General features: G+C 44.1%; 1 protein-coding gene across 1 annotated transcript in view; it reads right to left on the bottom strand.

Moving 5' to 3' along the window:
- Positions 1-14,888, bottom strand: part of SIL1 (SIL1 nucleotide exchange factor) — a 270,334-nt gene extending 255,446 nt beyond the window's left edge. The window contains exon 1 of the mRNA XM_036241063.1: positions 14,801-14,888. The gene's annotated coding sequence lies outside the window, so the exon portion shown is untranslated. The remainder of the gene's footprint in view (positions 1-14,800) is intronic.
- Positions 14,889-16,505: the final 1,617 nt, after the last annotated feature.

Genomic DNA, 16,505 nt, shown 5'->3' with positions numbered 1-16,505 from the left:
ATCTAGAAAATGTCGAAATCTAATACTGATCCCATTTTCCAGAGAACAAAGGCCTACATAACTTGAGTGTCCTAAGGAGGGAAAGGCTTGAACCAAAAGAGGAAAGAGGGAACACCACAGCTCTACTCCTGCCCCAAATGAAATAGCTCTGGAAACCCATAAGAGAATTCCACAAAGAGAAGACTACCTCACTGCCACAGGAACTAAGAGGAAGGGACATGAATATGAAATAAGCTACCTGGCCCCAGCCGGGTGGTTCAGTTGGTTAGAGTGTCATCCTGTACACCAAAAAGATTGCAAGTCTGATTCCTGGTCATGGCACATACCTAGGTGGCTGGTTCAGTCCCCAGTCGGGGCCCATATGGTAGGCAACTCATTGATGTTTCTCTCTCTGTTTCTGTTTCTCTCTCTGTTTTTCTGTTTCTCTCTCTCTCTCTCCTCTCTCTCTCTCTCTCTCTCTCTCTCTCTCTCTCTCTCTCTCTCTCCAATCAACAAACATATCCTTGGGTGAGGATTTTAAAAAAAGACTACCTGGATTAGTCACTGCTCTACCCTGACTGGCTAACTATATGACCCTAAGTCATAGAGACTCTTCAAACCTCAATGTCTTACCTCCATAAAATGTGGATGTGGTAAAGACCAAATAAAATAATGTATTTGAAAGCCCTTTATAAATAGTAAATTATTGAACATACTTTAGGCTTGATTATTATTCCAAAGACTGCTGGATGAGAAACCCTAAGCTATTTCTGAGGAGCACAGGGGCACACTGTCACCTCGAAGACGAAGTCTACTGGGTATAGGTGTTTGCAGAGAACCCTATGCTCAGGAATAAAGTGAGAACAGAGAAGACTTTGAAGAAGAGACCACACTTGGTACATTAAAAAAATAAGAACAATATATGCATCTGGTTCCAATTTGAAAAAGCACACAAAGGAACACAGTGAAAAGTCAGCCTCCCTCCTCCCCCATTCTCCAGTCACCCAGGGTCCCTCACCAAAGACAACCACTCTTTACAGTTTCTCATATATTCTTCCAGAGATATTCCAATCAGCTAGTTTCTGCCTCAGATGGGGATACCACTGGTGACAAAACTTTTGAGAACTAGAAGGTAATGCCAAGCAAGTAAGCACTGCCAGAGGCCCTTAGTGTCTATGAAAAGAACAGAGGAGCCGCAGGATAAGATATTGCCCTGCAAAAGGTTCCATGGAGGTGCAGATTTTCTTCTGGCTGACCACAATTAGGCAATGATGTTGTATAATGTTAATTTCCCTTTCGGTTGTGTTTATTCACCCAGAGTACATCCTCAGAGAAGCCATTAACAGGAATGCTCTCTGGAACTTCATGTTGTGCCAGCCTTACCACCAGACCCTTAGAAATAGAAGCAGGAACAATAACCAAACCTGTTTCATTGGAGGCTAGGCAAAAAGGGCAAAAATCACAAAATTCCCTGAATCACCATATTTTTAGGGACAGAATACAACGGACAATAAAACTTAGAACATAGATGGGGTTCTGCAGGACTCAGGTAAAGAGACTAATTCACTATCCACAGAAAATTACAGGACACTCAATCAAAGCTAGGCTTTCACCAAAACTCTCTCAAAAGCATTCAGGTTATGCGCTCCCCTCCCTTTCTTCTTCCAAAAGAAACTTAAATGTGTAAAATCTTAGCCACTACCCAAAGGTCACAAATAGGTAGTCCATAGGTCAAATCTGGACCACAGATGTGCTTTGGTAGTCCCTAGGGGTTTCACAAAAACCTGGATTTCTGGCTTCTTTTGTAACATGAGATGATAAGGCCATAGAGCCACATTCACCATGACAATGATGAGCTGAGTAGCAGCTGCTTCCCGGCGAAGCACATGAGCAATCCAGTTTGACATAGGTCCACCATTCAATAATGCCTCACAATGACTGTTCTCTACCTGGCCCTGAAACATCTGAGCTGGAGACCCCTGGCTAGTGAATGACAAAGTATGCCGATCAACTGGTAGGCACAATACCTAACCAAATAGCAGGACTCCTGCATTCACAAGCATTTACTAAACACCCTCTATGAGCTAAGAACTGGGCTGAGGGCTGGGTACACAAACAGGAATGAGGGATGCAATGACTGACCTCCAGGAAGTCTTAGTCTAGTTGGAAAGATATAACTTACTCTTAAGAATTGAACTGCATGGCCCTGACCGGTTTGGCTCAGCGGTTAGAGCGTTGGCCCGTGGACCAGAGAGATCCGGGTTCAGTTCTTGCTGGGGACATATACCTTGGTTGCAGTTTGGCCTTGGCCCTGGCCCCGGTTGGGGTCGTGTGGGTGGCAACCAGTCGATGTATCTCTCTCACATTGATGTTTCTCTCTCTCTCATCCTCCCTCTTTCCCTCTGGCTCTATCTGAAGATAGATGCAAAAATGTCCTCGAGTGAGGATAAAAAAAAGGAATTGAGGGGGACTTCCGGTCAAGATGGTGGGGTAGGTAAACACAGTATTTCGTCCTCCCACAACCACATCAAAGTTACAACTAAACTACAGGACAACCATCATTCAAAATTGCCTGAAATCAAGCTGAATGGAAATCCTACAACTACGGAATTAAAGCAGCAGCCACATCCAGACTGGTAGGAGGGGCGGAGGCTCAAAGGGCTGGTCCCACACCCACATGTGGCGGATAAAAATCAGGAGGACACTGTCCGATAGCCTGGGAACTGGAGCCAGGCAAACTGTTCAGCCATTACCTCGCTTACCCAACCTAAACTCCCACCCTGTTTCAGGAACTGTTTGCCCCGAACTCATAGATCAACTCCTGTCCCATTCTCCTGTCCTAGTCCAGGAACTGTTTGCTCCGGGACAATAGACTCACATTCCAGGGGCCCCCATGCGTAGCCCCTCAGGACCTAACCCTAACAACAAGTTCCCACTGCCATAGGCGCAGATATAAAAATCACAAACCCCAGCATCGGGCGCGGCTTCTTGGACTCGACCCCCGGAGTCTCTGAACCCGCCCGGAGTGTACCCAATAAAGCCTGATTTCTGCTTATTCGGCTGTTTGGCTCTCTGGTTTCTTCCCACCTCCCACCGGCGGCGCCTGGCTACCTTACAGACACCTCGGCTGGGAAGGTCCTTCCTGAGGACTGAGGGGTCCCCATCCCACACCAGGTGCCCTGCTCAGGGTTCCAGTGCCAGGAAGAGAAGTCCCCATAACTTCTGGCTGGAAAAACCAGCAGGAACTGAGGCTCAGGGAGGCTGAGGCGGCTGGAGCCCCAGACAGCTCCTTAAAGGGCCCGCGCACGGACTTTCGGACGCACTCCCTCTAAGCTTAGATGGGAGGCAGCTCAAGGGGTGCCAGAGACATACAGGGAAGAACTGAGCTGTTTGGCATTGGAGCGAGGGCTGGAGAGGGGGCTGGCTTTCTCCGGGATAAAGGGCTATCAGAGGCCTTTGCTCCTTTGCTGAGCCCTTCCCTGGGGCGGCAGACAGCCACCATATCTGGGACTCCAGCAACCTGGCTCACACTGTTTGCCCCGCCCTGGTGACTCCCTGAGGCCCCGCCCCACCCAACTTTCAGGCCCACCCAAGCTGTTGCCACTTGCTTAACCTAGCATTGGCCTGTCTTGGAGCCTGCTTCAGGTTTTCCTAAATTCTTTCAGACAAGTAGCATCTGGTGTCAGCTAGCCCCATACCGCTCGTTAAGTAATACACAGAAAAAAACACAGGGAGGCAGCCAAAATGAGGAGACAAAGAAACAGGTCCCAAATGAAAGAACAGAACAAAACCCCAAGAAAAGAACTAAGCAAAATGGAGATAAGCAACCTAACAGATGCTGAGTTCAAAATACTGCTTATAAGGATGCTCAATGAACTTAGTGAGAACCTCAGTGAACTTAGGGAGGGCCTCAAGAGCATAAAAAAGGACCAGTCAGAAATGATGGATGCACAGTCAGAAATAAAGAAGGCATTAACTGAAATAAAGAATAATTTACAGAGATTCAATAGTAGAGCACGTAAATCCAAGAAGCAAACCATCGATTTGGAATATAAGGAAGCAAAAAACACCCAATCAGAACAGCAAAAAGAAAAAAGAATCCAAAAAAAATGAGGAAAGTGTAAGGAGCCTCTGGGACAACTTCAAGTGTGCCAACATTCGCATCTTGGGGGTGCCAGAAGGAGAAGAGAGAGAACAAGAAATTGAAAACCTGTTTGAAACAATAATGGCAGAAAACTTTCCTAACTTGGTGAAGGAAACAGACATACAAGTCCAGGAAGCACAGAGAGTCCCAAATAAGATGAACCCCAAGAGGCTCACACCAAGACACATCATCATCAAAATGCAAAAGGTTCAAGACAAAGAGAGAATCTTAAAAGCAGCAAGAGAACAGCAGTTAGTTACCTACAAGGGTGTTCCCATAAGGCTGTCAGCTGATTTCTCAAAAGAAATTTTGCAGGCCAGAAGGGAGTGGCAAGAAATATTCAGAGTGATGAAAACCAAGAACCTACAACCAAGATTACTCTATCCTGCAAAGCTGTCATTTAGAATCGATGGCCATATATAGAGTTTCCCAGACAAGAAAAAGTTAAAGGAGTTCATCACCACCAAACCGTTATTATATGAAATGATGAAGGGTCTTTTTGAAGAAAAAGATAAAATATATGAACAAACAAAATGGCAATGAATATATATCTATCGACAATGGAATCTACAAACAAAATGAACAGGTAGAACAGAAACATTCTCATAGATACAGAGAACATTTTGTTGGTTGCCAGATAGGACGGGGGTTGGGGGAATGGGTGAAAAAGGTGAAGGGATTAAGAAGTACAAATTCATTGCTAGACTGACAAACCTCAAAGGGAAAGGGGTTGGGGGGTGGGAAGAAATAAACCAAAAAACTTATATGCATATATGCATAACCAATGGACACAGACAACAGTGTGGGAAAAGGCAGGAGGGGGGCAGGAGTGGGGAGGAGGCGGTCAATGGGGCAAAAATGAGGAACATCTGCGATACATTCAACAATAAAGATTTAAAAAGTAATAAATAAATAGAAGTGTTTTAGGTGAAAAAAAAATCAGCTTGAGAGCAATATAATGTGGGGGTTGTAGATGCAGGGGCTTCTTCCCACTCCCACCCCCATTGCTACACTGAACCATTTGTAAATCTCCAAGGGAAAGAGAGTCAACTTGATAAAATCCAGGTAGGTGTATTTAACTGTGCCTCCCAGACCTTGCACAGAGACCAGAAATGGACATACAAATCAGAAGAAAGCCATGAAAGATGTCAAAATTCCCTTACTGAGCAATTGTTTCATGTCTGCTGAAGAGAGAGGCAAGAGACAAGAACATATTGTCAGAGGGCCCCAGGCAGGTTATGGACCAGTCAGCCCTGCTCCATTAATATCCCCATGTCAGACACTGCCCAGGAAACGGGGACCTACTGGCTAAATCAGCAGTTAAAGAGAACCTCAGAAAGGTGAGAAATGAGTGGAGTAAGGAAAGCAATGGCAGAGCAGCTGTAACGTTCCTTACTATTCACACCTTTTGGCTATTCAGTATGAGCTAGCCGTGACTATTGCTATGAATAATAAGCCAACCAACAAAGAAGAGAGACAATGATGTGATCGTTAAAATAAAATTTACTTGGTCAACATAACTTATCCTCTAACCAAGTCTTGGATCAGGAACTGACAACTGCTGCTATGTCATTAGTGATAATATAGTGCACTTAAACTGTGCCAGAGGAAGAACTTTACATATGTATTCTCTTAATAATTCCCAAGAAAAGTAACTATTATTATTCCCATTCTACAGATCATAAAATTAAGGCTTAGAGAAAATAAGTACCTTCCCCATCTGACAGCTAATAAGTATATAGCAGAATATGAAACCAAGTGAGCTGACTCCAAAATGTTTTTAAACCACTCTGACCTACCATTCATTCTTTCAGTTTCTTTTTCTTTGAGATGTATTAAGGTTTGCCTGAGTTGCCACAAAAGGTCCACTGTTGCACTGGCACCGTTCTTTATAGAACACACAGCAGTCTGGCGTGAGAGCTATCTTTTTTTTGTTTCTAAAATGGGGAAACTTCAAATCTATTTTCTCAGGGGTGAGAGCAAGAGGAAACAGTTCAATATGAATAGGAGAAAAATCAGCATTACAGGCAAAATCCTCAACAGTGAGGGTTGTAAGATAATGGACAAAATAGTCAGTGGAGAAGCCTTCACCCTCTCTGGAGATTTTTAATTGCAATAGCTTCTTGCATCTTTACAAGGTTTCAAATAATTCTAGCATATTCTATGGCCACCCTCTGTGAGCCCTTTGGCTTGAGTCTCAGCTCTGCCATTAATACACTGGTGGCCCGCCCAGGCCGGTTTGGCTCAGCGGTTAGAGCATTGGCCTGCGGTCTGGAGAGACCCAGGTTCGGTTCCCATTAAGGACACGTACCTCGGTTGCAGTTTGTCTCTGGCCCTGGATGGGTTGTGTGGGTGGCAACCACTCAATGTGTCCCTTTTACTTCGATGTTTCTCTCTCTCTCTTCCTCTCACTCTAACTGAACAAAAAATGGAAAAATGTCCTTGGGTGAGGATTGAAAAAAAAAAAAATACACTGGTGGACCTAAAAAAGGTTTACCACCCTTTTCACTTCTCTCGGGGCTCAGTTTTGTCATCAGTAAAAACCCCACTGAATGCAAAACTACAACACTGGGCAGTGATAGGCCTAAAACACCATCTGCTGACTCTTCACTCACCCAAGGAACCATGAATGAAACTGATATAAAGACCCCTCAAGGATTATCTCTTCCAGCCCAGATACACAATTTTATACTTTAGTAGCTGGGCCCACGGATGGAGACTTTGCTTCATGAATACAAACAGACCCAAATCCCCATGAGTATCAGATGGGGAGGGTCACAAAAATCAACATTAAGTACTTTGCTTGGGAGCTGGCCCCTTAAGCTTCCAATATCTACTACCCAGTGGATTCAAAGCATGACCAATCAATCTTGTATATATTGACTGTCCTACCTTATGTAACTTCCAGTGAACTGAAGCCTGCTAGTCTTTTGGAGTTTGGTCAGATGACTGCTGCCCACTTTGGGAGCCTCACAGAACTGTAAGGCATGTGCAAGAAACTATTGCCAAAAGTAAAGAAATGTCCATTTAAAATGGCATTAGTCTTCCTCACCAGACCCTTGGGATACATCTCAGATTATTCCAGTTTATAGAACCCCTCCCCTCATAAGACAGAAGAGGGAGGATATTATAGAGAGAAATGACTAGACATGGGTCAGTTTAGTGACTGCTGTGATGTCCCTCTACACTATGATGATAAGTGCTAATTAAAAGGCATAATCAAGAATTCCCTCTGTGAAAGCATAGCCAGCAAGCAGACCTAAAAAACATACCCTTCCCATTTCTCTGTGGATATGACATGTGACATGAGCTAAATATCAGACACTACCCAAGGGTTCTAACCTCCAGTCCAGGAACACCTAGACAAACTCAGGAGATTCGGCTATGAAAAAATAAGGCCTAGGAGGCAACAGAGAAGTAGATGATAAGTGGACCACCTCGAAAGTCCAAGATTTGAAAGAAAATAAAAACAATAAAGGATAAACTTAATTCCAGTCCCTGGAAAAGTCCAGGTAAAACTCATCCCTCCTATCCCCATCTCTACCCACATCCCATTTCTTCTCCAACTCTCTTAATATCATTTGGTTTTGAGACAACTTGAATAACTTCACAAAAGGACAGACAACTGCTCTGAATTATTAAGAATATTGGCCCTGGCCAGTTTGGCTCAGCGGTTAGAGTGTCAGCCTGCGGTCCAGAGGGACCCGGGTTTGGTTCCCACTGAGGGCATGTACTTCAGTTGCAGTTTGTCCCTGGCCCTGGTTGGGTCGTGTGGGTGGTGACCACTCGATGTGTCCCTTTCACATCGATGTTTCTCTCTCTCTTCCTCTCTCCCTCCCACTCTATCTGAACAAAAAAATGGGAAAATGTCCTCAAGTGAGCATAAAAATATATATGTACATATCAATAAGCAAAACAGAAATGTCATTCTTAACAATCCTCATGCTCACGAATACATAATGGCCAAGGAATTTACTCTTTTGGTTATATACTATACCCAACACACTCAGCAATTAAAAACAGCTCAGCTGGTTGGCAAACAGATATACAGGGTGGGGCAAAAGTAGGTGTACAGATGTGAGTACACAAAAAACAGAATTTATACTATATTATTACCCCTGGCCCGTTTGGCTCAGCAGTTAAAGCGCCAGCCCAAAGAGTTGCAGGGTCGAGTCCGGTCAAGGGCACGTACCTCGGTTGCGGTTTGGCCCTGGCCCTGGATGCTTCTCGCTCTCTCTCTCTCCCTCCCTCCCACTCTATCTGAAAATAAACAGAAAAATGTCCTCGGGTGAGGATTAAAAAAAATAAACTTATATTATTCATTAATTACTGTATTATTTTCCATATGAACAACTATAAACTTGCTTTTGCCCCACCCTGTAGTAAGGACACAAGCACAGCTTTAACCCTCCTAAAGGCCAACTAGTTCAAATCTTTCCATGGCTTAGCTACAGCCCAAACAGGAAAGGGTACAAAGGTACTTGCCCTAATGCATTCCCACCCTGGAAAAACAATGAGCTCTTCAACAGCAAGAACTTACTCACTTTAGTGTCCCCAACATCTTCCACAGGGTCTGGCGCCTAGTAGGTCCTTGAGGAAATAAGTTAAATGGTCAAATACCCTGTTGATGACTGCAGACTCCTGAGGGGAGGGGGGCAGTAGCACAGTGCAATAGAAAGAGCCGTGATGTCCGAACTGGATTTAAAGTCTAGCTGCAGCAAACTTAAATCACTTAACCTCACTGAGCCTCAGTTTCTTCATCTGTAATGGGGATGATACCAACTACCTTACAAGGTTGATGTGAAAATTAGATGAGATAATGTTCTCCTCTTTTTACTAGTTTGGTGTTGGAGGCATTGAAAAAGTTTATAGTAATAGCTGGATCTACTAGATAGAAAACAAGCCTTGATGACTGTATTAGAAAGAGAATATAGCCCTGGCCAGTTTGGCTCAGCAGTTGGGTGTTGGCCTGAGGACCAGAGAGTCCCAGGTTTGGTTCCCGCTAGGGTCAAGTACCAAAAAAAGAAAGAGAGAAAGAGAGAAAGAGAGAAAGAGAGAAAGAGAGAAAGAGAGAGAGAGAGAGAGAGAGAGAGAATATAAGGCACGCATTCTCAATTAGAGCAATATTGCCCCCAAGGGGGTGAAACTGATTGTTGGGGAAGAAAAATCTTAGCTATTACAACAGTTTGTGGCCCTCCAAAGGGCCACAGTACATAAACAGATACAAAGTATATTTGGGCTATTAAAATTCAGTGGGGGGGGAACAATTAGGAGAAGTCTCAAAAGAGTGATAATAAACAAAAGGTTAAGAAATACTTGATGGCCCTGGCCGGTATGCCTTAGTGGTTGGAGCGTCAGGCCCCAAACCAATGAGTCACAGGTTCAATTCCGTCAGGGGCGTGTACCTCGGTTACGGTTCTTCCCCACCAAGGCAACCAGTTGATGTGTCTCTCTCACGTGGATGTTTCTCTTTCTCTCTCCCTCTCTCCCCCTCCCTCCCACTCTATCTGATGATAAATAGAAAAAATATCCTCGGGTGAGGATTTAAAAAGAAAAAGAAAGAAACACTTGATGTACAAAGGGCTGACCCAGTTTCCATAAGGATAGTCATTAATTTGCATAAGTCATTGGTAGGATGACCAACTTGTACTGGTTTGCCCCAGACTTTCCTGGTTTGGGTACTAAAGTCCCATATCTGGGAAATCTCTCAGTCTTGGGCAAACTAAAATGGTTGTTCACCCTCCTCATGAGAGATCAATACAGGTCTTCTCATTTCACAAATGAGGCAACCCCAAGAAACATGATGGTTATCATGAAGGATTTACCATACTTCAGCAGCATTCCTGAGCCAAGACTGAAATATGCCATTTGTCCAGCCTTAGAGCTCTCTGACCTTAACCTCCACCAAGGTATCAATGGAATGTTACTCATGCACTGGCTATGCCACTTCCTTCTTTTTATGGACTGAATGTGTCCACCACACAAATACATGTTGGAGCCCTACTTCCCAATGTGATAGTTCTTAGAGGTGGGCCTTTGGAGGCGATTAAGGTTAGATTTGGTCATGTGGGTGGAGCCCCATGATGGGATTAGTGCCCTTACAGAGGGATGACCAGACTGGGACTCACTCTACTCTCTGAGCAATTGAGGATACAGCAAGAAGGCAGCCACCTGTGAACCAAGAGGAGGGCCCTCATCAAGAACCTGACCGTGCCAGCCTCCAAACTGTGAAAAATAAATGTATGTTTGTTATTTAAACTACCCAATCTATGGTATTCTATTATAGCAGCCCATAACTTACTAAGACACTTCTCAATGCCTCAAACACCAAAACCAAGGGCACTATTAAGAGAATGAGAGCAAGGCCATCAAGGGTATACATATCCAAAAAGACACCAAATATCTGAAAGATGTCACTTTACTGAAACAATGTGTGCCATTCCATCATTACAATGGTGGGGTTGGTAGGTATGCCTAGGCCTAATGGTGGGGCTGAACACACGGTGAGTGGCCCAAAGAAGAGTGCTAAATTTTTGCTGAACATGCTTTAAAATGTAGAGAGTAATGCTGAACTTAAGAGTTTAGATGCAGATTTTCTGCACATCCAGGTGAACAAAGCTCTCAATATGGGGTGCAGTACTTACAGAGCTCATGAATGGATTGCCCACATATGAGCTCTTCTTCCCACATTGAGAGTGCTGATAAAGAGCATATTGTTCCTAAACCAGAAAATGAGTTTGCATAGAAGAAAAAGATACCCCAGGTGAAACAGAAGAAACAAAAAACTTATGGCCCGGGAGTAAATTCAGCATAAAATAGATGCTAATAAAAGCAAAAAGCAGGATAGAAAGAGAGAGAAAGAGAATGAGGGCAGACATAACCAGCCATCACAACCATGCCCTTGTCAATGAGCTGCCAGGGAACCTGAAAGAACTACAAGTCGGGCTGAACACAGTTCTATTGCTACTGAATCCTCACTGTCTCCAAGGCAGAAAATTGCACAAGTGGGGACACTAGGTGTAAACCATTAACAAGCCAGGAAAATTCTGGAAAATTCTTCATGTGTCCTGAGCAGCTTGAATCTTTTGGAGGTTTTTGTCCCAAAGACAAACTCAATTGCTGTTGATGCTAGGAAGCAAAGGTTACGCAAAGCCCAACCTGAACAGCAACAGATTATTCTTCTCCCCTACTCAGCAGTGAAACCCTTAGTGAAAGTAAATGAAGAAAAGGGCAGGATATTCCCTTAGACCACATGTAATTAAAATAAGAATCTCTATGCTGTGGAAGACTAAGTCTTGAAGCTTAAAACCGACTTAGAGAAGGATAAAGTACTCATCCTTGCTCAGAAAGAAAAAGATTAGCTCCACAAGGACAGGTCTCCAAATTAACACCAAATCCAGGAGTTAGAGAAGTCTGTGCTACAGAGTGTGATCTAAGCACCATCTGAGACCCCAGAGAAAAATCCCCAGGAATACAGGACCAAGGGGATAGCATTGTAAAAATGTTCAGATTAGCTCTCCTGCAAAGAGTCTTACTCCAAGACACTGGCAAACAGCCTTTGCAGCAGAGCTTCACTTATGAAAGGATAGAAAATAATGGGAAAAAAAAAAAAAAAAGGGCAAGATGAGAAGAGCATGAATCCACAAACACAATGAAAAGAGAATTGGAAGGCACCATCTATTTGGAAAAAGATACAACCTGCCTTTACAGTATTAATACTCTCATTAATAGCAAATCTTAATGCATTCTTTGACGGTGAAAACAGTTATTGCATTGCCATGTCCCAAGAGCTTTCACATGGATTATCTCATTTAACCACTCTTCAAAGTATTCATTTGTCTTTTATTTTGAGAGTACGTTTATTAAAGCTGGGGACAGTGAAACAAGGAAGGGCTTAGGATAGAAGAAGCAATAGGAGCCCTGGCTGGTTTGGCTCAGCGGTTAGAGCATCGGCCTGCGGTCCAGAGAGACCCGGGTTCAGTTCCCGCTAAGGGCACATACCTCAGTTGCAGTTTGTCCCCGGCCCTTGTTGGGTTGTGCGGGTGGCAGCCACTTGATGTGTCCCTTTCACATTGATGTTTCTCTCTCTCCCTCCCACTCTATCTGAACAAAAAAAATGAAAAAATGTCCTCAAGTGAGAATAAAACAAAACAAGAAGAAGCAATAGGAGGAAAGCCTAAGAGGGGTTGCTTTGGCCCTCTAGAAGAGTCATGGAAAAGAAGGGAGCTAAGGGGAGGCTGCTGTCAGCTCACTGGAGAGTCTGAGAAAAGGGGGCCTTGGAGACACTTCAGAGGATTAGCCTAGGACGAGCTGCCACTGCCTATTTCTCCCCTGGTTGCAAGTCTTAGGCAAAAGAAAATTCACTCGAAAAGGAGATTCGAGTGGTGTGCTCCAAGGAGGGTGCACCACCACTCTTTTAAGTATTATTCCTATTTTTTATGCAATCGAAAACCAAGCCTAAGAGGTGAAATAACTTGTCCAAGGTCATATGGCTAATAAATGCAGATTCAGAATCAAAACTCATGATTATCACACTCCAAAAAAGTATTATGTCCACTTAAAAAGAACTGTTAAAATCATCTGTAGACAAGTCCGGTGACAAAGTTTCTTAACCATGCCATTTGAGGTAAAAAATAAATTAATAAAAAATACAGTATGGTGTCAATGTATTAATGTCTCTGTAGACAATTTCAGAAGTGAATTTTCAAAACTGCTTTGGATAATGGACATATTACATAAATGATGCCACCCTCAACCCCACCACCCAAACCTGCACATACCACTCTACAGGAGAACAACACATTGAAGGACTAAGTTCTGACATGTTTATTTAAAAACCCATTTGGTTACTTTTCAGTTTCACTTAATTTTTGTGGAGCCAACCAAACAACACCAGGGCTCAAAGTTGGCCCCTACAGAGAAGTAAGTAATAGCTGGCCTTCAGACTGCAGAAAGTGGGGGGAAAGCAGGACTCAGAGTGCAAGGCAACTTTTCATTCCTGGGCTACCTCATTTCTACTAACATAATCCCTATTTCCACCACCTGTAAAATGGGGCCTGTCTTTTCTGTAGCCAGTTTCATCAGAACAACATGTGTTAACAGATTAAATTCGCTAAACACCCAGAAGGGTTAAAATAAATCTGATGTGGCAACATTTTATTAGGAAACCTAAGGGCCATGTTCTCAACAGAAATCACAGACCAAGTCCTGATCCATGTTATACAAACATCAACCCTGACACCCTCATGCCCTGGCTCCCGGCTAAATCCTACCCAATCCCCAAATCTGGCTATATTTTTATCAAAAAAGAAAGAAGCCTGAGTGGGGTGAGAGCTAAAAAGACACACATATACAAAACATCTTTTGTACTATCAAAACAAACACTGTTAATGTTTATCAACACATCAATTTCTTGTTAGCAAACATGGAGGATTCATTCTCCCTCCTCCTGCCTACCTAGTCTGGGTTAATATAACCCCCAAATGCCAAAGTAGTTTGCAGTTTAGTTTAATTATGCTCAGAAAGCCCTGGCCGGTTTGGCTCAGCGGTTGGAGCGCCGGCCTGCGGTACAGAGAGACCCGGGTTCGGTTCCCACGAAGGGCATGTACCTCGGTTGCAGTTTGTCCCCGGCCCTGGTTGGTCGTGTGGGTGGCAGCCACTCGATGTGTCCCTTCACGTCGAAGTTTCTCTCTCTCTCTCTTCCTCTCTCTCCCTCCCGCTCTATCTGAACAAAAAATGGAAAAATGTCCTCGGGTGAGGATAAAAAAATAATAATAATAATTATGGTCAGAAAGTCAGCTGGGCTTGTTGAAACTAGGCACTGAAAAATATTTAAAAACTGATCTTACATATGCATCCTCAATATTTATTTTTTAAAGCATCAAACCACCTTCCAGTTCCTATAGTGCAAAGGAAGGCCCCACTGGCCTCTCAGGTGTTGGGCATTTTCTGACTCCTGGTCTTTCCCACCTGAAACTACATTACAGGGGCTCATATATCAATTGATTCTCTCCTGTCTTCTGAAATGGAGAATCTCAAAGCGAGGATTTCCAGACCACCTGAATCAGAACCACCTGGGGAGGACTGCAGGTGCCGGGGCTCCACTTTATCCGGAAGACCTGAGCTGAGACCAAAGATATGCACAACCTCCAAGGTGATTTGAGACACACCAAAGTCTGTAACCCCTAACTGAAAGTCAAGTCTTCCTCTACCAAATCAAAGAAAAACACAAAATAGGAGTGTAAATCCCACGAGGGTTGGACGTAATTCCATATGGTGAAGAGACAACAGAGATCTCAACCAAGAACCAGTGTCAACACTGGAGCGGTTAGACAGACGTACAAATTGAGGTCAGGAGAAGGGAAGAAGGAGGGAAACTAAAACAGACACGGAGCCAAATGCCAGTCTCAGATCCCCACTGCCTCATCTCCTTACATATAAGGGTTACTAGAGACGTTCTGAGTGGGAAAGGTAGGGAAAGAGGCCGTTGGACTCAGAGGCCAGGTCTGAGGTGCGCAGGTCCCACCTGGAAGTCCCGCTTTAAAGACACTATGGGGTGATGTGTAGGGACACCAGAACAGTGCTGGGAAGGCGCCGGGGCCGCTAGCAGGAGAAGGCCGGGCAGTGCCCTGAGCCCCCCGCCCAGCTCCAGGGCCGGACAGCCCTCACCGCCCCTACCTTCGGCTTCCCGCTTGGCAGCCGAGTGGTAGACACAACCCCCACAATTCCAGGCGGCCGCAGCGACAACCAGCTCTCGATGCGCAGACTCGGCAGCGACTGTCTGACTCCGTGAGCGCGCGGCTATTACGTCGCTCATCGCCTCAACCAATTGCCGCCTTCCAGAGCAGCAGACAGTATCCTCACTGAACCTTGCGACACTAAAATTGTTAGCCCCGCCTCTTCCGGTTTTCTGTTACGTTCCGCCCCCTAGCGTCTCCCTTTGCAAAATTCCTAGGACATTTTTTCTCCCAGTATCCCTACGCCGGACTGAGAGACGGCTAGAAACAAGATGCCCGCGGGCCTGGTTTTGCTTTTAGGCTAAAGCAAAATCGAACTCTAAAGTTTCTCCTGTGATTGTCTAACCCAAATTCTTTGTAGGCGAAAGGTCCTTAAAAAAAAAAAAAAAACTGGAGGATGTGGGGAGTCAAAATAAATCAACCTTTTGTTCTTAGTTTGGGATAAAGCCAAGAATGTCCAACAATAAATAGTCTTTTGAAAATTCATGCAGAAGAGGCCACCTGAAAGTCACCTACTTTATATATTTGGGTATTGTGTGAATTTTTGACGACCAAATATCTTAAAGATAAGTCACCTGGCCTCTAAACTTCTCTACCACTGAATAGCTGTTATTTTATAGGTGCCAGCTACTTGCATATACACTGTATTTACCTCTATAACTCTCTAACATCAGAATTGTCATCCCCTTTTAATAGATGGGAAAGCTGAGACTAAAGGAGTTATATAAAGTCTGACAGTCAGAAAGTGGTAGAACTAGAAATTCAAGCCAGATTTGGTGCCTCCAGAAGTCCTATTCTCTATTCATATTACTCTGAGGCCTTCCCCTTGCCTCGCTTGAATAAAATAGGGTGCTCCTTCAGGCCTTCAGAGTGCAGATAGTGATGTCTGGTCATTCAGGAGTGGAGAAAGTATCGTCCTAACAAGCAGTGACCTCCCCCAAACAGCAGGTATTCCCAAAGAGCAAGCAAACAACCTGTCTCTGGAGTTCATTTCCCTTTTCTATGTATTATGTGAGATTCTAGCAGTTAATTTACTTTCTTATGTTTACTTCAACCAGGTGGGAAATTGACTTTGCAGCCACTGAACAAACCTTGATTAGTAGCTTGGGGAGGGAGAACAACAAGCCCCTGGGCAATAGTTGATTGGGTAGTGCCAGTTTATTAGAAAGGTCTAGATAGGACACTTCCCTGGGAATGGGTAGGAAAGGACAGAGAACAGCACACTTTTCCTATGGACACCAGCGAGCATAGCTAGAACCCAGGAATAATTCTAGCTTGCATCATTGCCTAGTACCAAAAGGACAGAAATAAAATTCAGCAAATATCTATTGCATCAGTGATAAATTACAAAATGAACATGTAAATTATAATCAAGCCTGACAGAAGTTATAAAACGCTATAAGAGTAAGATGCTTAAAAATAAAATAAGCTCAAATCTTAGAATGAATAAATTAATGTATGGACCAAGAGAAGAGTTCAGCTGAACACAGCGCTGCCAGCCCTCGGGAGCCTGGCTTCCTTCTTGGGACAGACCTAACCAGCTCAAGAGTGTGAGAAAGGGAAAGTCTGTGTCCCCTAACCCCCAAACTTTGAAAAGCACTGACTGAGAACCTTCCCAGAGAAACTAGCTCTGAGCTCAAGTCTCC

Source organism: Molossus molossus, unplaced genomic scaffold (genome assembly GCF_014108415.1).
Source record: "Molossus molossus isolate mMolMol1 unplaced genomic scaffold, mMolMol1.p scaffold_m16_p_4, whole genome shotgun sequence".
NCBI classification, from domain to species: Eukaryota; Metazoa; Chordata; class Mammalia; order Chiroptera; family Molossidae; genus Molossus; species Molossus molossus.
Note: the sequence above shows the minus strand (reverse complement) of the source record. Positions and strands in the feature narration are given on the sequence as shown.